Raw genomic sequence first — 23,384 nt, 5'->3', positions numbered from 1 at the left:
ATAGCAAAAGCAATTCTAGGCAACAGAGACATGGCTGGGGGTATCACAATCCCCAACTTGAAACTATACTACAGAGCTACTGTGATAAAAATAGCATGGTACTGGCAAAGAAACAGACCTGAGGATCAGTGGAATAGATTAGAAGATGCAGAAACAACTTCAGATATACTCAGCCACCTCATCTTTGACAAAGGAGCCAACCACCATCATAGGAGGAAAGATAGCCTATTTAATAAATGGTGTTGGAAAAATTGGATTTCAACCTGCCAAAGATTAAAATTAGACCCATACCTATCACCATGCACTAAACTAAGATCGAAGTGGATTAAAGATCTAAATATCAAGACAGAAACACTAAACTTGCTGGAAGACAAGTTAGGTAGAACTCTTGAAGACACTGGCATAGGAAAAGACTTTATGAACAAAACCTCAGTAGCACAGGAACTAGCACAAAGAATCAACAACTGGGATCTCATCTTATTAAAAAGCTTCTGCACTGCAAGAGAAACTACCAACAGAGCTAAGAGACAACCTACAATGTGGGAAAAAAATTTTAGCAGCTGTACCTCAGACAAAGGTCTGCTATCTAGAATATATAAAGAATTGAAAAAAATCAGAACCCCCAAATTCAAAGACCCAATTCAAAAATGGGCATCTGAAATGAACAGGTATTTTTCAGACAAAGAAGTAAAAACAGCAAATAAGTGTATGAAAAAACGTTCAACATCACTGGTCATTCTAGAGTTACAGATGAAAACAACACTGAGATTTCACCTCACCCCAGAAAGAATGGCTGCTCTCAAGAAATCAACCAATAATAAATGCTGGCGGGGTTGTGGGGAGAAAGGAACCCTTCTCCACTGTTGGTGGGAGTGCAGACTAGTGCAACCACTGTGGAAATCAGTATGGAAATACCTCAAAGAACTAGGGCTAAAGGTCCTATTTGACCCAGCTATTCCCCTGCTGGGTATCTTCCCCCCAAAATTAAAAGAATCATACTACAGTGATATATGTGCACCCATGTTCATAGCGGCACAGTTTGTAATAGCTAAAGCTTGGAAGCAGCCCAAGGGCCCATCAACTAGAGACTGGATCAAGAAGATGTGGTTTTTTTATAAAATGGAGTATTACTCAGCCATAAAGAATGAGAAACTAGAGACATTTATAGCTAAATGGATGCATATTGAGTCCATACTCTTAAGTGAAATAAATAGGACACACATGTATAAATACTGAATAGTTTCTCTAGTGTGAGAAACTGAAAGTGTAAATAAAGATTAAAATGATTAAAACGAATAATTGATAATTTGGAATAGGAAAAGGTCCAAAGGTGCAGGGGTGGTGGGAGGGGAAAGGGAAGGGGAAGGGAAAGAAGGGAAAGGAAAAATTATGAGAAGAGGAAAAAAATGGAAACAAAATCTATGTAAATAGGGAAGAGTGGAGGGGGTGAAGGACTCACAGGTAATGGGGAAAAAAAATAAGAACCAATTGATAAATAAATGTATTGTAAACCTAAAATGTACCCAAAAAAGAATTTTTAAAAAAGTATCCTGAAGAAGCTTCTCATGGCCCCCTGGGGCTGCTTGGGAGGTGTGGGTAGGAGTAGGTCCCAGCCCAGAACACCACAGGGCATTGTATCTCTGCCACTCTGCAGCAAGCAGAGGACAACAGGTTCTTATCCCAGGTGCAGAGGTTCCAGGGCAAACAGTATCCCTGCCCTTGCCTGTGCCCCCTTCCCATTTGCTCTCTGCTCTCTCAAGCTTGTTGTCTGCAGTGCGATTGCTCTAAAGACCCTACTGCTGAAACAAGTGGATTAGCTTCTAGGACACATTCATTCATTTATTCACTCAACAAACTGCCAACAAATGAACGAGCTCTAAGAAGATCAGTGCTTTGGGGTCCCACAGGGGAGTGGCCTGGCCCCTGCTCCCCTGGGCTGCTCTGCCCTGGAAACAGGGAAGAATTAGACCACCACTCAAAGGCTGGTCCCTGCCCCTGCTTTGGCCAGTGACTTAGGCTGAAGGGTTCCAGGGGGAACCTCTGTACTTGTGGGATTGGCACTGACTGCCAGGCAGGGAGAGGGACAGCCTTTCTGTGGGGGGACAGCTCAGGCATAGGAACAGAGAAAAAGTGGGTGAACTTTGCCTCTGCAGAGGAAAGAAGGTCCCTGGCCTGCTGGGCAGACCTGCTGACATGAGACCGCTTCGGACACGGACTCTGGCTTCAATCCAAAGATTTGTGGTGTGGGTGAGACCCAGCCCCATTGGGTCCCGCGGTTTGTTCATCTGTTTTCTTGTTCTGAACAGGGAAATAAATGAGGGAAACGTCTGTGTTGTGGGAGGGGCCCTTGCCTTATCAGCAGGGTGTATTGTGAGGCTATGAATAATGAGGCTCCAGGGTTGGGGAGATGGGCTGGGAGACAGCCCAGTGCCTGGAGCCCCTTTCCCCAGCTCTGCCAAATTCCTCAGAGCCCAGTGGATAAGATTAGCAGTTTCTATTTCCCAAAGGTCCTGGCCTGATTTTTTTTTCCCCCTGCAATGCTGGGGTTCAAACCCAGGGCCTAGAACATGCAAGGCAATCACTAGGCCACTGAGCTATATCCTCAGTCCCCCAGCCTAGAATTCTTATCCAGCTCCAGCCTCCTTTAACTCGGATGCAGGCAAAGCTGGCCTTTGAGGGTTGAGTTTAAGACCCCAGTGAGGGGCCAGGGCAGGGGCAGGAGAAGTCTCCATTCAGAGGTGCCTGGACTGCTGAACTCTCGGCCCCGCTCTGCAGAGCATCTTCCCCCTTCAGTTCTGTGGCCTGCTATTCTCCCTTTTCACAATCCTTTAGGCAACCCTCCCCCACACTGGGGATGGAACTCAGAACCTTGCACTTGTGAGGCAGGTGGCGTCACCACTGAGCTAAATCCCTGGCCCTCCTTTAGGCAATTCAAAAAGCCAATGCCTCAGTGCCTACCCATAATGACGAACAGGAAGGAGGCAAGGGAAAGAAAGCCAGATCGGGACACAGCCTGAGACACCTGCTCTGCCCTGCTTACCCAACCTCGTAGCCAACAGACAGCTCCTTGCTCCGGCACTGTGGGGCTTGGCTGTGTGACTGGCCACCCTCTCCCACTCATATCTAGTGTCTGCCTCATGGTCACAAGCCCCACTGGCCCCTCCTCAGGTCAAGACGGAGCCAGGAGCATGGCAGAGATCCTGCAGCCTCCAGGCATCTGGGTTTTTCATGTGGACACAAAGGGTTTCCTCAACCCACCTGTGGGCTCCAGGCAGCAAAGGTGGCACATGGCACGCACATGCCCATCCTTTTCTTCAGTGAGCTTTGAGGAGGGAGGACAGGGCATGCAATTGATGCCAAAAGTTCGTCTCTTTTTAACTGATTTGCTGTGGTACATTTAAAATTTCTCTGCAGCAGGGTCTAGAGCCCTGGATTCTAGAACTGACCCATCTGCTACATGACCTTGCAAAAGTCACCTCTCCTCTCTGTCTGCATCGTTCTCATTTCCTGTTTCATGAAGAGATTAGATTAGCCTATCTTGGCAGAACCTGTTATGAATGAGGCCAGGTCATGTCAGGGTCAAGTCATCGAGACTGTGGGAGGGGTGCTGGGGCCACCCTGCCCTGGGGCTGGACAGGAACCTGGCCCAGTCTCTAGACAGGACTGTTTCATCCCTGATTTCCAGAAAACTAGCTGGGGATTTACCTCAGTGGTTCCGCTGCCTGCCTTGAAAGTGCAAGGTCCCAAGTTCGATCCCCAGTACCTACCAAAAAAAAAACCTACATTAGGGCCGGGGATTTAGCTCAGTGATTCCACTGCCTGCTTCACAAGCGCAAGGTCCCACGTTCGATCCCCGGTACCAAAAAACATATTAATAACAGAAAACTAATGTCTCTGCTGGCTGCCCCAGAGCTCTCCTGCCGGAAGGAGGTCATCACACTGATGCTGATGTCCCCCACTTTGTCCTGACCCCAACATGGCCAACACTTGGAGCAGAAGTCCAGGCTCTGGACTGGGTGACCCCCTAGGAGCTACCCTTCCTCTCTGCTCTGGTGTAATTCCAGGGCAGATTTAGGCTGTTGGGCCTTCAGCCAGTCCTCCACCTTCATGACCTGCAGGTATGGCTGAAGAGCAGGGAAGCCCCAGGCTGTGACTTTCCCAGCACAGAATGTCTGGATCGCAGTCCCCAGGGTGGGTTTCTAGAAGCTCTGGGGTTGGCTGAAGGTCTCCCCAGTGGAAGAGTGGGAGGATCCCAGTGGATTTAGCTGGGTTGGTACAGAAGGCTGGCAATAGAGTAGGGTGGCTTTTCCGGGAGCAAAGCAACACCCACGGCCTTTGAGGGTCGGAGGAAAAGGAGGGTGCCCTTTGGGAAGGATGGAGGCCTTGTTCCATGACCCCCAGCCCCATCTGTCCAGCCTATTCTTTTTCTTCCTCCCTTTTTGTTTTCCTCCTGCGTATTGAGGATTGAACCCAGGGCCTTTGCACTGAGCTACATCCCACCCCATTTTATTTTTTATTTTGAAAAAAATAATATCTCATTAAGTTGCTAAATTCTCCAGCTGGGACTCTAACTTTCCATCCTCCTGCCTTAGGCTCCCAGACTGCTGAGATTATTGGTCTGTGCCACCCATCTTGGGGTTCTGTTCTTTTTTCTTTTTCTTTTTTTTGGTACCGGGGATCGAACTTGGGTCCCTGCACTTGCACAGCAGGCAGCGAAACCACTGAGCTAAATCCCCAGCCCGGGGTTCTGCTCTTTTGGCCCCTACCAGGGCACTCTGACCCAAAACATACACAGAGCTCCAGTCCTGGCTTCTCCTTTCCCTAGACTGGTGGTTTTCAACCATGTAGTGGCTGAATCACCTTGAGACCTTTAACAGACCAAATACTGGTGCCCCAGGCTACCTCAGAGACTCTGATTTCATTTGCCTGAGTGGCAGCACCCCCAGGGCATCTGTACCAGTCAGGGTTGAGGGCCTAACCCGTCTCCAGGTGAAGGGCACCTTACCCCCAGTTCCTGAGGGCTCTTCTCCCCAGGTCCACCAGGAAAATGTTGATGCATCTGGTCTCTCTGGCAGGCGAGGGGGCCTCTGCACCCCACCATCTCATCCTAGCCACCTGGTACAGGCCCATGTAGAGTGGCATCTTCTGCTCAGGTGAGAGTAAGGCTGGAGCCTGCAGCCCAGGGGAGATGGGGCCTGGACCTTCCCCTGCACCTGTCTATTCCCTACTGACGGAGCTCCTGCAGACTCCAGCCTCACTCTGTCATCACCCAGTGGTCATCTTTAAGCCCTCTCTGAGAGGTGTTGTGGATCGTCCTCTCCTCTGGCTTCTGCCTTGGCTTTTAAAATGGCCCTTCACCTGGTGGTTCCCTTCCCCACGGCCTTCTCATTCTTTCCTGCCTCTTGCCCCAACTGGGGCTGGGATTGTCCTCAGCCCTATCCTCACTGCACACTCTCCTGGCAGTGACTTCACCAAGCCATAGCTTTACTCCCTCTTGGTGCCTGGGACCTGATTTTTATTTCCAGCCTGGATCTCGCTTCTGTGTTCCAGACCTGGTCTAACTGCTCACTAAACCTCATCCTGGGGTTTTGAAGGCACATCCCACAGTCTACCCACACCCGAAACTATTCCTCCTCTAGTGTCCTCATGTCAGAAAGGACAGCTCATCCCTAAATGCCTTGCCCTTATCCTGACCCCTGCCAACTTCCACCCGCTACTAAACACAGCTGGTTAATTTCAGCACCTATGTCTCCATCCCCCTTCCATAGACTTCTCCCCACCTCCCACCACCATCATTTCTCACCCAGACCACTGCAATCATCTCGTAGCAGAATTTCCTGCTCCTCCCTGCTCCTCTGAAAACCGTTTTTCCACATGGCCATCAATGCAAACTTGGGAAGGTGGGAGCCTGAATATGCTGATTCTCTGCCTAACACCTCTCACGGCTCCCCACTACTCTTTTTTTTCTTTTTTTTGGTACCAGGGATTGAACTCAGGACCTTGCACTTGTGAGGCAGGCTGCAGAACCACTGAGCTAAATCCCCAGCCATCCCCACTACTCTTAAAACAAAGTCCTCTTTAAGGAGGTTGACCCTTCCTTTATCCCTGGCCCCTGCTGCCTTATCTCTTCTCCTCATCTCTTCACCCACCTACCAGCCGTTCTGTCTCCCTAGGCTTTCCCAGGACCCTGGAGTTGAGCCCTCTGAGATATCACACCTGTTCTAGAATGCCTTTCTCTGCCTCTCTTGCAAACTCTTGTCCATTCCTCAAGACATCCCTTGAGTGTCCCTTCGACTGCACAGCCTCCCAGTACCTCTCAGTCCATGAGCAGGAGTGACTTGAAACATGTCTTGGTGTTTCACAGCACAAAGCACCTCTTCTGCCCTGGCTTCCAAAGTGACAACAACCTTCCTGTTTCCATGACCATCAGTAATTCAGAGCCTTGTGGAGGAGACCACTTGGAGGTTTAAATGAGAGAGATCATCACATGGCCTTAGCATTAACTGAGTGGCACTGGGTGTGTCTTAGCAGTGGAGGATTTAAACGTGAGCTTTGCCCCTGTGTCTCAGGTGAGGACTTGGTAAGGAGCTTTCTCAAGTCAGAAGTGATGCTCGGAGGCCGAGGATGTAGCTCAGTGGTGCTGCGCCTGCCTGGCAAGCACAAGGTCCTGAGTTCAGTCCCCAGTTCTGGAAAAAAAACAAAAACAATGGTCAGAACACGTTTTTCAGTACTGGGGAAAGCAAGTGCTCCGCCACTGAGCCACACCCCCAGTCCTTTTTATTTTATTTGTTTGGCACCAGGGATCAAACTTGGGACATTGTGCTTGTGAGGCAGGTGGTGGAACCACTGAGCTAAATCCCTGGCCCTAATTTTATTTTATTTATTTATTTTTAGGTACCAGGGATCGAACTCTGGACCTTGTGTTTTCAAGGCAAGGGACAGAACTACTGAGCTAAATCCCTGCCCCTCTCATTTTATTTTGAGATAAGATCTACTAAATTACTCATCTGGGTGTGGCAGCTCATGGCTGTAATCACAGCATTTGAGAGGCCGAGGCAGGAGGATTGCTGTGAGTGTGAGGCCAGTCTGGACTACATAGTGAGTTCAAGGCCAGCCTGAGCTGCATAGTGAAACCCTGACTCAAAAATCCCCAAATTAGGGCCGGGGATTTAGCTCAGTGGTTCCGGTGCCTGCCTCGCAAGCGCAAGGTCCCAAGTTTGATCCCCGGTACCAAAAAAAAAAAAAAAATCCCCAAATAAACAAAACAAATTCTAAACTTCCCAGCTGAACTTGAATTTGAGATCTTCCTGCCTCAACCTCTCTAGTAGCTGGAATTACATTACAGGTGTGGGCCACAAGGGCACTCTCTAGTGTGACAGTCATGCTCTGTATCTTGCTGGGGTCTGGGTTACCCCATTTACTCTTTTGTCAAAACTCAATGAATAAAACAAAACAAAAATTCAATGAATATACACTGAAGCTTAGGACATTTCTTTGTCTCTATGTTTATATAGAAAGATGGTATACTTTTAGGCAAATACTGAACACCAGCTGATGGCAAGCATGCTGAAGTATTTAGGGGAAGGGAACTATTGTTTGCAATTTACTTCTAGATGCAGCATGAAAGCATGTGGCTGGAGATGGGCAGAAGGACAGACAAGAGAGAACAAGGACAGCAGCAGGTTAATGGCAGAGTCGAGGTAGTGGATCAATGGGTGTTGGCTGTAAAAGTCCTTGAACTTTGCTGTATGTCTGAAATTTAAAAAGAAGTGTAATAAAATGCAGGGGGGTGACTGTCAGCCAGGGCCGCAGAGCTCAGGTAGGGGGAGTGCCTGATCAGCCCGGCTCGCTCTAGTCCTTGTGCCATGAGAGCTACCCACCACCTCCCAAGCTCCCAGGAGCTTGTTGAGGTTCATAGTTGGCATTTACAAGAGTGGCATAAGCTTGACATGTTTTATTGCAGAATACAGGTCCCACCATTTTCAACATATCGTTTGGTGTTCTCACAAAACTCCAGGGTAAAGGACTGGGGTAGTTCCCCTGAGAAGCGCCATCAACAACTGTGGCCCAGTGTTGGCAAGAGCAGTGAGCACCCGACACCACCCAGCACTCAGCAGAAGGCTTTCCCTGTGGAGAGGCAACTGTTCCCTGGGCAGGACTCTCTGGGTCCTTGAGCCCCTCACCCAAACTCCACTGCACGGTGAGCTCCTGGGCACAGGGACGGGCCTGGTTTTCCTGTGCAACCCCAGCCCCTGGTGCAGAGTTCGGCCCATGGTGGGGGCTCAGGACTGTCTGTGGGGTGAGTGAGTGCTCTCGGGGTCTCACATCATTAGCTGAGCATTCTAACAGTGTGCGGAGCTGAAAGTGACTCTCGCCCCCACCAGCAGTAGGGCATAGACACTCTGAAGTCACTTCCCCAGATGATGGATAGTGAGCGTTGAGTCCCTGTGTCCGAGGTCAGTGGAGCCACCCGCCTCTCCAGCATGATTCCTGCTGCTCCCAACAAACTCCACCTGCCCAAGTGCTGTCCCTGACCTCTGCCTCCACCTCCCAGTTCCCAGCCCCTGTGCCACTGTCCACCTGGTGCCACTTGCCCGGAACTCCTTCCCCACCTCCCTGTTGTTCTGAGCCAGCACCAGCTTTCTAGGCCTCCTGCCTCCTCAGGGCAGGGCAATCATTACCTCCTCAGCTCACCCACTGCCTTCTTACGGACCCAGCAGGTAGTCATGTTAAGTTCTGACCACATTGCCAGTGGCCTCGTTTGCTGTGTCCGGCTGATCGCCCTAGGTCTACCTGGTACCCCATGCCCTCCATGGCTCAGCCCAGCAACAGAGGCAGACACCCCCCAGCCCAGAGGCCAGAACTCCAGGCTAGAACGTTAGGGCCAAGGATACAGTCTCCAGCCCAGAACAGAAGCCATTTTTATGAATGAAGCATTTGAAATTGAAACCTGCCAAGATGAGCACAGAAGTGACACGGCAGGTTGCTTGCTGGCCCTCCGAGGGGAGCGTGGCAGGAGATACAGTGTCCCAGCCCCACTACCTCGGTGGCCCCTCTCCTCCTCCAGCACTTGGAAGGGGGTGTCCATTGGCCCCATTCCCCCACCTCTCCTGAGCTGCCTCCTGTAAAGTGATCTTTCTATATTTACTTAAACTTCTATTTAAAGAGGAATTCCTCATAATTACTCAGCTGTAGAGAGCTGACGCTGTTTGGCTCTGTTTATTTAGTTTCTCCTAGTGATTGGCAAAATGTCCTCAGTGGCTTTCAAGAGCAGATATAGACAAATGACCTCCCGGTCATAAAATAAAGTATGATGTTCTTTTCTGTCCTCTTGGGAGATGGCATGTGGAGGGGACGTGCCTCCCCACCCCATCTCAACAAAATGCTAAATCCAGCCATTTCTCTACTGGATTTGTGAAGCAGTTTTGTCATCTTGAGCTCCCCCTGTATCATTTGGATGTGAATAGTTACATGTAGAGAGTGTGTGTTCAGCACACGCAGCTACAAAACACTTCCCAGTGCACACACAGACATTCATGCCCACAAGGTAGCTCACCACCAGTGAGCGGGCAGAACGTGCCGGCAAAGGGGTGAGGCCGGGATTAATACAGCTATTTTTTCTTCAAAAAATATTTAATTGATACTTGGCATTTAGTCCACTAGTGAAACTAAAATAGCCAGTTATTTGTGTGGAAATAATTCTCAAGACTCTGCCTTCCCTTCTCCTCCCCCGCCCCACCCCCACGCGCTGACCTCACAGACCTCCCACAATGGTCAGGGAAAACCCTGCTCAGACTAACCCAGAGGGCACCATTATGCTGAATATTATTCATTAAAATACACCCCGGTTTGACTCAGAGATGGTCAACAATTTGGGGTTTTTTAGGGGGTCTGTGTGTGCTGTGCTGCCTGGATTCCCGTTAATCCCCACAAGTTTGAAAGCCTGCAGGAAGCAGAAACAATTGTCACGCCTCTCTAAAAGTGACCCATTCTGCCTGACCCACCACTGCTGCTCCCTGCTTTCCTTGGGTCCTTTCTCTGCACTGGCTGCCCTCCATGACCTGCCTTCTTTGGGGAGCCCCCATGTTCCACCCCTCCAGGGAGACATCACCCTCTAGCCAGCTGGCGAGTGACTCCCTGGTCTCTCTGGACTGGGGGAAGCGCTCTGAGCCTCCCAGCCCCAAGGTTTTCTGAGTTTTGGGGGAGTGTCTTTGCCCTAGGCAGTTAGATTGTCCCTCTGAGGGATGGGGCCTGTGCCTTGAGCCCTGCAATGTCCCTGCATCACCTGGCCACAGGGTGGGGACCAGTGTGGAGCAGATAGTGGCAGAATGTACCTTTTGCTTGATTCTCTGGTCTGCTCTGATGCGGCCCAGCTCAGGAGCCACAGAGCTGTCTGTGGTTGTGGTCCGAGCACCCTGCCTTGGAAACCTGGCTGCCAGGCCCAGGATGAAGCGGGCAGGAGAAGCCATCAGGCCCCACAGGTACAGTGTCTCTTTCCCAGTGCACCACCCCTTCTCCTTGGAGCCTGTGAACAGATGGAAAGAGAACAAGGCAGACAGCGATGCCTGCCAGAAGGTGTCACGGAGGTGACCCAGTCACCTCTGCTCCTTTGCTCAGGAGTTGCTGGCACCACGTCCTCTGAATCCCAGGCGATTCTCCAGTTTGCAGTGGCTCTTTCACTTCCTGCTTCTTCAGTGGCCTCACTTCCTGGAAGACCAAGAGTTCCATTGCTATAAAAGAAGTTGGGTGAAGGACCGGGGATTTAGCTCAGTGCTTCCACCGCCTGCCCTGCAAGCACAAGGACCTGGGTTCGATTCCCAGTACCACAAAAAAAAGAAGAAGAAGTTGGGTGAATAAAGACAGTATGAGACCAGGGGACATCCCCCATTTCTAAAATTAGCTGTTCTCAGACACAGTCAGCAGGCCCAACCAGCATACTCTGCCATCTATGGGGGCATCCTTCTAAGCCCAGGACCATTCCAGCAAGAAAACTTTCGCCCTTGGCCTTTCCATAGTGTGTGCAGCCCCTTCACCACTCTGTGCTTGAAGACCTGCTAAAGAGCCCGTGTTCATAGAGAGACCCACTAATCCATTTCAGATGTTAAAACTTCAGCTTGAGTTAGTATAGTGATTTCTTGAGTAGCTGCTTTCCTCCAGGAGCTTTGTTTAAGTGGCAGTCAACAAAGCAGGTGGATCCTGCTTTTGTGGCGCTTGCAATCTAGCTTAAAGACCTCCAGCCTTAGGCCCATCAGAATTATGGGGCCTTGGAGTGGTTAGGGCTTGTTGACATACAGGATTCGGTGGGCAGCTGAGATAGCACTTGAGCTTTGCTTGTCTAATAAGTCCCCATAGTGATGTAGCTCAGCCCGAAAGAGCTCAAGAACTCTAATGCTTGCCCAGCAAGTACAGGGTACTGGGTTCAGTCTCCAGGATGATAGAAACCCACAGAGTTCCCAGCTAAGGTTGATGCTTGTCTAGGAGCCCTATTCTGAAAACCACTGGTCGAGCAAACCTCCACAAGGAACAGGCCCTGGGTGGTAGAGAAAAGAACAGTGGTCCAGAATCAGAGAGCTCCTGAGGGGCCAGTAGCGTGGGGCCTACTGCCTCAGAATGGCGGAGCCCTGGGGTAGGTGTTATCCATCTGGACTAGGTGACTTCCAGGGTTACTTCTGGGGCTTTCTTCTGGAGGATGGGAGAACTGGTAGGAGGTGGGGTGGCCTTCAGAGGTGGGCTATGAGCAATGGCATACAGTGGGCAGAAGATTCTGGAAGCAGTTGGGGTTGGGCCCAGGTTGGAGAAGAGGAAGCTTCAAGGCTTGTCTGGGCTGCAGCCTCTGGCTCTGGGCACCCCCACCCCCACCCCAGCATTGCAGCCTGGCGGGGCTGGGAAGGGCAGGCCGGAGCCAACGAGACCTGGGAGCCTTAGCTGCCCACGACACCTACAGTTTTAGAATCTGGAGAGCAGATGCCTCTCCTTGCTAAGCAACTCATGAAACAAACAGTTTGCTTCAGGGCTGTCTTTTTTGACACTGACTTTGTTGTTGGGGTGGGGAGATGTGTGTATAGATAAGCTTCTCAAAGTGATGACATCACAGGAACCATAAAAATGCCACTTTGCTCTCTGTGTCTTTCACCTCTGAGGCAAGTTCTTCAAAATAATTCCAGGTCAGTTCCCTTATTGCCAGTTCCAGGGGTCATGGTAGAAGGAGGGAAGAGTGAGGTCTATAGACAGGAAGCTCTGCTGATAGCTCTTGCCATGGATGGGTCAAATCACCTTACCTCTCAGAGCCTCAGTTTCCCCATCCTACAAAGGGCCGAGTGAGATGCTTTTTAAGGTCCCTGCCTGTTTACAATTACATACCTGGAACTGATATTAACTGGGTGTTTGACCAGAGCTTTGGTCAGTTTGGGGTTTTCATTGTAGGGTGTTTATTGTATGTGAATTTGATCTGGATGTTCCCAAGTAGAATGTTTTCTTTGGTATAACAACAGCTCAAGGGGTATACCAGACAATGAGGGGCTCTGAAGCTTAAATTGTGAGGAGGTCCCTTCAGAATTACTGATCAAATGTAGGTGTATGAGACTGAGAGGGGCACCAGCCACCACGCGTTCTGATGTGTCTCAGTCTACCTCTGTATGTGGGTGAAGGCCCACAGCTGTTTTGGGCAAACTTCAGTTTTTGCAGTAAAGGAGACTCTTGAGGCTGTCACAGGCTGGAGTTGGCACTTTGTAGACCTGAATGTCTCCCGCGCCCATCCTGCCCTGGCCCATGTTTTGGCCTTGACACTTGGTTGCCAGGCAACCATCTACCCTATAGGAATTCACACTCCTTCTTCCAGGCAGACACATTTAATTTCAGACCCAGAGTGCTCAGTGACGTGGGGTGTCACCAGCCTTCACCCGCACAGAAATAGCCTGAAGTACTAAGTCAAAAGTAGCTGGGGCAACTGATCCCCACATTTGATCCGATTCCTCTAAAATAGCTCGGTCCTGTCTACTGGGCTGCTCTGAGTGGGTCTGTGGGAGCCTGGCCGGGCTCACAGCTCCTCTCTCCTGCTGGGTGCTTGTCTTTCTGTGGCCATTGCCTGAGACATCGAAGTGACTCAGGGCTCTGAACATGATGTAACACCTTTGGCCCCTGGGGCGGGGTGATAGGGAATGTGTGTGACAGCCTTGGAATTCAGGCGAGACCCCTTGGTGCCTGCTGGCCAGTTCTTGTCCAAGGTTAGGTGCCCCTGAGAGCTGAGCTCACAAGTCCTTGGGGCTAGAGGCTCGGGAGTGGTTCCTGGTCCCTGGGTCACACTCCCACTGACAATGAACTCAGGCTTCTCTCAGCCCCACAGGGATGCATAATATTTATTCTCTGCTGCAGCAGTTCACAACTTCAGTCCCTGCTGGAATCACCTAAGGGACTTTAAGAAACATGGGTTCTGATATAACCATGATATTCTAATGTGCAGCCAGGGGAGAGAGCCAAGGCTTTCCTGCCCAGTGTCCCTTCCCTGACCAGCTACTGCTTTTCCTTTCTGGCAAGTGACTCTGGGGCCCCGGTGCCCTCCGGGTTCAGATCTCCCTCTTCTGATCAAGACAGCCAGGAGTGACAGTTCTCAAGCTCCAAGATCTCAGCCAGGCATCAGCTCTTAACTGTGGTCCTGCTGTGTGGCCTGCCGAGGGAAGGCATCTCCACATGGGCGCATGGACAGGGCCCCTCTAGGACACAGGGGAAGAGATCACAACCCTTGGGATTCCAGGAACACTGGACCTGGCTTGGGGTGGGAGAAGGGTGGCGAGAATGGAGGGAGATCTACTTTTGGGGCTTTGGAAATATAATAAAGGTGTATGTCTGTGGTAAAAATAGAGCAGAAGCTTCCAAACAAGTGAACCCAGGCTCTTCACTAAAATAAAGACTTATAATTTGTTCACTGGTCAGTATTTTTAAAGTTTATTTTTAATTATGGTAAAAACACATAATATAAAATTTACCCTCATAACCATTTTAGTGTACAGTGGTGTTAACTATATTCTAGAACTTTGATCTTGCTGAACCGAAGCTCTGTTCCCATTAAACAACAACTTGTTTTTGCTTCTCCCTAACCCCTGGCAGCCACCACTTTACTTTCTGTCTCCATGATTTTGACCTCTCTAGATATCTCACATAAGTGGAGTCATTCAGTAATTCGTGTGTGTGTGTGTGTGTGTGTGTGTGTGTGTGTGCTGGGGAGTGAACCCAGGGCCTCACACATGCTGGGGATATGCTCTGCCATGTATTTGCTCCAACCATGTATTTGTTCTTTTGTGACTGACTTATTTCAAGCAGTGTAACAGTCTCAAGTTTCACCATAATGTGGCACATGACTAGATTTCCTTCTTAAGGCTGAGTTCTAGTTCATCGTATGTATATAATACATTTTCCTTATCCATTTATCCATCAGTGAACAGTTGGGTTGCCTCTATCTTTCAGCTCTTGTAAATAATGCTGCCATCAGGCCAGGGATTTAGCTCAGTGGTTCCATCCCCTGCTTCGCAAGTGCAAGGTCTTGAGTTCAACTGCCGGTACTAAAAAAACAAAAAACAAAAATGCTGCCATCAATGCGGATACAAATATCTCTTTGAGACCTTGCTTTCAATTCTTTTGGGTACATATCCAGAAGTGGAATTGCTGGATCATATGGTAATTTTATTTTTAGTTTTGTTTTTTTAAGAATCATCAAACTGTTTTTCACAGTAGCTACACAAGTTTATATATCCACTGGCAGTGCACAAAGGTACCAATTTCTCTACATGCTGTCTATGAGCATTCTGGTTTTTTATAGTAGCCACCCTCTTAGGAGCGAGGTGGTGTCCACTTGCAGTTTTGGTTTGCATTTCCTTGACGATCAGTGACACGAGCATCTCCTCGGCACGTTTGTTAGTCATTTGTGTATCTTCTTTGGAGAAATGGCTGTTAAAGTTCTTTGCCTATTTTTAAGTCAGGTGACTTATTTCATTGTTATTGAATTGCTTGAGTTCTTTGTATACAGTGCACCTGGATATTAACCCTTATCAGCTATGTAATTTATAATTATTTTCTCCCATTCCATAGGTTGCCTTTCTCTCTGTTGATTATTTTCTTTAATGTACAGATCATTGGTCAGCCATTAAGTCCAAAATGCAGCTGGCCAAGGAATTAAACAGTAAAAAAGAATCAATGAATCACATTGCCTATAATAAAACTCAGAGCTGAAAACTGACATGATAAAAATCAAATCAAAGCCAGATGTGTTGGTGCATGCCAACATCACATCCAACAATTAATTCTTTTCCTTTTTTTTTTCCAGTACTGGGGACTGAATCTAAAGCCTTCGTACTAAACTACATCCCAAGCTTTTCTAAACAATGTTTTATTTGGACACAGGGTCTCACTAAGTAAGACATTATGTCCAGGTTGGGCTTGAACTTTTGATCCTCCTGCCTCAGCCTCCCAGAGTGCTGGGAACAGAGATGTGCTCCATCACACTCAGCTATATCCAACAACTCATTCTAGCAAGTCTATGATCATAAATTTGCAGTAAATTTTTTTAAAGGAGTTGGTTGTTGGGCCCTATTCCAAGGTTTCCTCCAAAGTTCATGTGGAGTCACATGGGCCCCCACCATCCACAGGAGCAAGGCCCAGGGTAAGGGCCTGTTGTCTGGGGAGCGGGAAAGTTCCAGGGCCTTCTCTGTTGTCCACAATCCTATTGGCACAACAGAGGTTCCAGGCCCCAGGGAGCTTGGCTCACCACTGACCTCAAGGTGTGATTATGTGTGAGGGGGATTCAGGGTAGCTTCTCTGACCTAAAACACCCAGGGCTTCGATGTCAGGATGGTGCCAACATGGCTGCCATGCCTCTCCGCCCCTCCACAGGCCCCCGCCCATTGGGAACTTCTTTGTCCACCTCCAATGTCTCAGACTCCTGCTGTCCTGCAAGTTTTCACCATTGTCACAGCTCCCTGAGGCTTTCTGGGTGACATTGATGGGCCAGCTTCAGTTACAGTGGTCTGAGGAGATGCCTGTCTCTCCGAGATGTGATCGTGACCTTGGCAAATGGCCTAATGTCCCCGGGCCTTGGCTTCCTCTCTCGTCCCTTCAGTAGTGAAACACAAGGCCAGGATTTAATGCCAGTGGTGTCTAGGAAAGGTGCTCTGGCAAAGGCCTGGAGCTCCACCTGGCCTAGCTCTACCTTGTCCCTAACTTGCTCAGCTCTAAGGGGTCTCAGTTCTCATCTACAAAGTGGAAATTGTGACACCCCTTTCATGTAACCCACCAATTAAATATGTTTCTTTGGTCATTTAAAAAAATCACTCACAGCTGGGCATGGCGGTGTATGCCTGTAATCCTAGCGCTTGGGAGGCTGAGGCAGGAGGATTGCTGCAAGTTCAAGGCCAGCCTGAGTGACATAGTGAGACCCTGTCTCAAAACAAAACAAAACAAAATTCACTCATATAATATCTGATAAAAGTTGAAATGAAAGTTTCAGTCATAGTAAACCCTCTTGTCCCTTCTCAGGGCTGGCAGCGGAGAGGTCCCTGCTTACCTGTGGACACCTCTACATCCCGGCCCAGTTTGTGTCTGCTCTGCTGATGTTTCTCTAGTCTGCTGTGTGAAGTCCTTTACTCACTTAGCAGTCTGTCCTGGAGGGCTTTCCAGAGCAGTTCAAGGTTCTCCCCACCATCTCCACAAGAGCTGGTGTTCCAGAGCCCACAGGCACTACTGCTAATCTCTCGTTTTGGAGAGAAGGTCCAGCTGTGTGGCCCAGGCCAGCTGGCACCATACTGTGGGCTACAGCCAGAGCCTGGCCCAGGGTTGGCATCAGTCCTCAGCACTACGATGAGTCTACATCATCCTTGTTGGCCCATCCCTCCCTTCTCCTCATCCCTCTCCGGTCCTCTTCCTCATTCCCTTCTCTCCTTCCCTTTCCCTCCTCTGGCCAGACCCCTCCCATTGTCTCTTCCAGGCTCTCGTGCTTATGACACCACCTACAGATTCCTTGTGAGCACCAGGTCAAACGTCCCACAGCTTTCCGGACTTCCCAGGTGGGCTTCCTGTGACCTTGTCAAACTTGAACTATTGTGCTTCTCCCGACTGCCTTCCCAAGAGGGTTCCCCAGATGGGTTCGGGGCAACTCCAACCTTCTGTTCCTCAGGCTGTTCATCCCTGACCAGTCTCTCTTCCACACCCCACATCCAGCCTATCAGGAAACCCCACTGACTCTGCCTTCCAAATCTAGCCAGAACCCGATCACGCCTCATCACCTCTGTGCCCGCAGTAATCTCATCTGAATCTTTTTGTTGACTCACTCAGATCCCTTCATCTGCCCTCGACCCCTGCAGTTCGACAGCAACTCAGCAGCCAGAGTTCCCTTTTGAAATGGGGACCAGATCCCTGAGCTCCTGTTCAAACTCTGAAACCCTCTGGGGTTCTCCAGAGTGAGCCAAAGGCTTGACAGAGCTCCATGCAGTGGTTCCCAAAGCAACTGGGAACTTGCTGGAAATGCACATTCTCAGGCCCCGCCCAGATAGTGGAGTAGCTGTGTGCGGGTGGGGACCGCCCCTCCTCCACCCCATGAGGCTTTGCTGCAGCTCAGGTGCCAGGGTCCAGAGCTGCCGCTGCTCCCTCTGTCTGCTCTTCCGCCCCCGATCCCCTGCCTTTCCCTGCCAGCCTCTGCCACCCCAGGCTGGCTGCCCTTGAGTCTTTGTCCTGCTGTCTACTCTACCCTGGCTCTGTACCACTCACCCTGTCACCTCCTTCAAGTCTTGGCTCAATAGGTTGTTCCTTCCCACCCTCCTTACAATTTCAACTCTGATTTTCAGGATTGCATCTGTGACCTTCTAATGTGTTGTCCAATTTACTGAGGATGTGTATTGTCGACAACCCGACTTCTCCCACTGGGATGTCATCTCGGGCCAGGCAGGGGCCTGTGTCTCTCGGCTTCACTGAGGCACCCTAAATGCCCATAAAGCACCCAGCTCAGGGGAGGACCCAATATTCATGCACCCGATGAATGAATGAAAGAAGATCCACACAACTCCAAAGAACAGTAACTAATTTGTTCAGCATATTTTATCCTGACCTTTTTTCAAACATTATCACTAATGCTTGCTACCATGTTGTGGCACCATTTCCATTTTATGGGCAGAGAAATGGATGGTGAAAGGTTAAGCATTTTGCCAAAAGTTGTCCACCTGGAGAGTTGGTGTTTGGATTTTTAGTTTTTCCCATACTACGGATTGAATCCAGGGCTTTCACCCTGAAATACATCCCCAGCCTACCCATCCGCTCCCATTTTAAAGAATGTTTGAGATAGAAATGTCTTGCTAAATTGCTGAACTGTCCAGGCTGGGCTGGAACTTGCAGTTGTCCTGCTTCAGCCTCACAGATTGCTGGGATTACAGGTGTGCACTCTCACAGGGGCAGTATTCAGAGTCTTGCCTTTTCCTTTCTTTCCAAAAAAAACAAAAACAAAAACAAAAAACCCCAAAACAAAACCTATGAAATTGTTTCATTAGAACTGAAGGTGTTTGGTGAAGAGGAAATGTTCGGTTTGAATTTCCTAAGGCAGGAGCGAAGACGTCCCTCCCACACTTGAGCCCTGGGAATGGCAGCCGGGAAAGGGGGGTGACTACTGGTTTGGAGTCACATTTCATGACCCGGGCTTGGAGGACAGAGAAGTTGGTCCAGTCCAGCGTCCCTGGGGCCTCGCCGGGCTGCCGAGGGCCCTGGTGTTTAGTTTCTTGTCTGCTTCCAGGTAGCTGCACCCAAGCTCCACGACTCCCCAAGGGCCACTGGAGCCCCAGCAAAAGCGACAGCCCCATGCCGCTGCGGTGGGGTCCACCTGCCAAGGGAGGAACAGACAGGGACAGGGACCCTGGGACCCAGAAGCTGGAACACTTCTGTCACAGGAAAGAGCACAAAGAAAGCTCTGGAGTTTTCATTCCCTGCGTGGGGCCAGCGCGGCTCCTCCATCCGATCTGCGGGGGGGAGGGGGGAGGGGAAGGGTGGGCTAGGGGCCGGGGTGCCCTCCTGCTTCCTCTGCTTCTCTGGCGCTGCCTTTGGAGAATGTGCCCCTTCACCCAGTCTCTAAGCAACCGTCTTCGGCAGCGGCGGAGTGGTCCATTAATGATAGGTTGGGAAGCCCTCGCGGGAAATAATTGCAGCCTCCGCCGAGGGCGGCGAGTCACAACGCGCCTGGCGCAGTCTGGTGGAGCCTAAAGCCATCCCTCTTCCTCCAGCCCCTTCCTCCGCCCACTCCTCTCCTCTCCACACTGTGTCTTCACTCACAGCCCCTCTCTTCCCCTTTGTGAGATGTGCAAAGCAAGGGAACCCCAAAATCTGCACCCCATCTCTCTCCTAACCTATACAACTTAGCTGTTACCTGCTCAGCGAGTGACCCTTACCGGGGTTTCCCACAACGAAGCCCCAGCCCTGTCGGGTAGACCCGTCCCGGGCCACCCAGGATGGACATCCAGGGAGCTATGGGGCAACACCCGAATCTGCCAGTGAAGTCTGTAGTCATCCAGGCGTCAGGGTGCGGCAGACGCAGGCTCCGCCTACCCCCCCCCCCCCAGTGCCCTCAGGCGACTCACACCACCCCTCCCTCAGCCTCAGTTCCCGCAAATATAAAATGTCCAGGACAAGTTTGTAGAGTTGGGACATTTAGACCATAGGCCTTAGACTGTAGTGTGGAATCCAGTACGTTGGCCTAACACTCTTGTAGGTCAAGTGTGACTGAACAGCAAAAAATAAATTACATAGGCCCCTGTAATCCCAGCACTCTGGGAGGCTGAGGCCGGAAGATCACAAATTCAAGTCCAGCTTGGGCAACTTAGAAACTTAGACCCATCTTGAAAGAAGAAAGAAAGAAAAGAAGAGAGGGGAAGGAAGGAAGGAAGAAAGGAAGGAAGGAAAGAAGGAAGGAAGGAGGAAAGGAAGGAAGGAAGGAAGGAAGGAAGGAAGGAAGGAAAAGATAAAAGAAAAAGCTCGAGCTCAGAATGTCAGAATGTAGCTCAATGTGAAGGCCCTGGGTTCAATCCCCAGAACAATAATAATAATGATGATGACACTAAATGCAGAGCAGTGAAGAAGTTTGGGAGAGAAGGGGACCCCTGTGGGCTGGGATGATTAAGAAGAGCTGGGGCTTATACGATGGGAGGATTTGCAAAGATAGATGGATTGTAAGAGTGCCCAGGCAAGGAGACAGTCTGATGAGGGGGAAGACAACACTTAGAAACCTGCAAGGGCCTCTTGTTAGGGTACTTAATGTCTCCCACTCCGGCTTCCTGTGGCCTGGAGCCTGTCCGTCTGGCTCTCTGTGTTTCACAGCATATGTTTAGTGGATGTTTGTCAAATGAATAAGGGAATAAAAGGAGATGTGCAAGGCAGAACCCATGGTGCGGAATCCCAAACCCCAGGCCGGGAGGGAACTCTGGAGGCAGCAGAAACTGTGAAGCACTTGGGTTATGATGCGGTATGTGTATAGAAAGTGCTTTTCAGCCAGGCCTGGTGGCACACACCTGTAATCCCAGCATTCCGAAGGCTGAAGCAGGAGGATCGTAAGTTCTAGACCAGCCTGGGCTACAGAGTTAGATGCTGTTTCAAAATCAACAAAATAAAAAAATTGCTTCCCTATGCAGGGGAAAGGTCTGGAAGGATTCCCCATAAACCATTAAGAAGAACAAGCTCTGGAGAGTAGGAAAGTGGTAAGGAGTGAGGGCTTCTCAGCTCTACCTGTAATCCTTCCCTATTTGAATTTTTCAAGTAACAAACTTTAAAGTTCCCCCCCTCCCCTGGTACCGGGGATCGAACCCAGAACCCTCACACTAAGCTACATCCCTAGACCTTTTTTAAAATTTTGAGACAGGGTCTCTCTTAATTGTTTATACTGAGTGAAACTTGCAATCCTCCTGCCTCAGCTGCCCAGAGGGCTAGGATTACAAGAGTGTACCACCATTTTTTAAAAAGTTAAATTGTAAGAAAATTTGGAGCCTCTGGAGCAGGGGCAGGGGGCAGGGAACCAGTTGTCGAGTGTCAGGTGGTTCAGTGGGTGGTCAGTTGGTGGCCACTTTGTTGCAACTCCTCCTGCTTCTGCAATACAGGTGAGGGCCGCAGGGTCCAGCAGGGGCTGAGGGGCTCCTGGTCTATCTCCTGTGGCCCAGGACCCAGGAGACCAGTGTGTGGTGCCCAGGGAAGGCCTCTCCACCTGTGTCATCCCAGCAGGACTGCCCACCCATGGAGAGAGAACCACCCAGGCCATCAGTGGTTGGCCTTGGCCCTGGATGTGACTCCCGGGGACCCAGTAACCTGTAAGAAGTGCTTCAACCCCCACCCATCTGACACATAAGGCTGCTGTGGAGCCTAATGAGGCCAGGACAGAAGGCCAGCCAGGGGCACCTTCATAGGGGTGGGCTTCACCAGGCAGAGAAAATGGCCTGGCCTATCTGGGAAGAGGGCCCAGAGCCAAGGCTCAGGCCTGTCTGGCAGTGGGGTTCCACCAGAGGGAGTCAGGCTGGAGCTTTGGAGGGCTCTGTGCTTCAGAAAGACCCAGCTGGGAGAGGCCCACGGTGGAGGGGTTTCTGGCCGAGGCCTGTGGGGTTCCCCGGGGGTACAGCCCATGGAGGGTGAGAAGCAGCTGGGAGGGAGGAAAGAGGCCTTGCCTCATTCTATCCATGACTTACCCCAGCTCCCTGATTCGTCCCTGAGGCACCAATAAAGTCCCTTTTGGACAGCTGTGGGCAGATCTCCCTGGAGTTGGTACCTCTGGCCCCAAGTCCACCTCTCTGTGTTTTTATCCTCTATTACTGTTTAGCTTTGATGTGTTCTGGTTCCACAAAATTGGGTTCATCTTACACATATTCTTTCATGCCTTACTTTTTCACTCTACAACATAAAATGAGAGAAATTCTTCTCAATGAATGTAATGCTGAAATTCATAGCAGAGATACTATAACTTACTGGGGTGACCAGTTACTGACAGGCATTCAGGTTGCCTCTGGCTTTTTGCTAATTCAGACAAAGCTGCATGAATATCTTTCCAAACCATTTGCATAAGCTGTGCGAGGGTTTTGTGCAATATTTTCCTAGACATTGAATTGCTAGGTTGAAAGTAATGTGTAGTTAAACAGTGGGTAGTCATTGCTAAGTTAACCCCCAAAAGGCTGCAGTGATTTACATTCAAAATAACAGCACATATTCTGCTACATCCTTCCTAGATGTTACCAACCTTTTTATATATTAAAAAAAAATTTTTTTTCTCTTCAGTATTGGGGATTGAGCTTTGCAGTGAGCTACATGCCCAGCCTTTTTTATTTTAAGACAAGGTTTTTTTTTGGTATCAGGGATTGAACTCAGGACCTTGCACTTGCAAAGCAGGCATGGGAACCACTGAGCTAAATCCCCAGCCCTTTAAGACAAATTCTTGCTAAGTTGCCCAGGCTGGGCTCAAACTTGGGATCCTCCAGCCTCAGCCTCACAGAGTGCTGAGATTACAGATTTGTACTACAGGCCTGTTTTTTTTCCCCCGTGTTTTTTTTTTTTGGTACCAGGGATAGAACTCGGGTCCTTGCGCTTGTGCAGCAGGTGGCGAAACCACTGAGCTAAATCCCCGGCCCCCTTTCCCCAGTTTTATAGAGGAAAAAACATCTCATTGTTATCTATTTGTACTGGAGCAAATGAATAGCTTGTAAGTTTATGACCATTTTATTTTGTTCTGGAGTGTTCTTTTGTCTATTTTCCAATTGGGCTGTCTGTTCTTGTGTGTACCTTCAGGATACTAATCTTTTATAAATTACACATGATACAGAGTGTCGTTTGTTTTTGAACTCTTTTTTATGGTACCTTTTCAGTTTCCAAGTAGCCAAAGGATTTCTCTTTATGCTCTCTGGGCGTCCTGCACCTCTCTTAATCCTATCCTTTGGCATAAAAATGACAAGGACTGAGACCTTTAGATCTTGCTAACGCAAGAGACAACTGCAGAGAGACTTCCAGGGGCTCCAGGCCTGGTGTCTCCAAGCCTCTGTGCCTAACCCCGGGTCTGAAGACCCTCTCTCTGGCCACCAACCTGGCCCAGGCCCCAAACTTGCAGATCAGAGGGCGTTCCAGGGCCCCAGGAAAGGACAGAGCAGAGCAGGAGCCTGCCTGGCCCCTCCTCAGATGCCATCCTGCTGGGGGAGCAGGGCAGGGCAGGGCAGCCCAGCCTGGGCCTTGTTCTGCAGCGCCGGCTCCCAGGCGCCCAGATAGCCAGATATGCTAATAGACTTTTCAGGAAGGAGTGGGGCTCCAGCTCCCGCTGCCGCAGACAGACTGACCGGAGAACTAGTCCAGCCAGACGCCAGCCTTATCTCTGGGCCTCTGGAGGGCGCCTCTGGAAAATG

The sequence above is a fragment of the Heterocephalus glaber genome, unplaced genomic scaffold (assembly GCF_053883595.1).
Source record: "Heterocephalus glaber isolate CG9 unplaced genomic scaffold, H.glaber_assembly_v1.0 deba00000331, whole genome shotgun sequence".
NCBI lineage: Eukaryota > Metazoa > Chordata > Mammalia > Rodentia > Bathyergidae > Heterocephalus > Heterocephalus glaber.
This window is presented reverse-complemented; position numbering follows the sequence as displayed.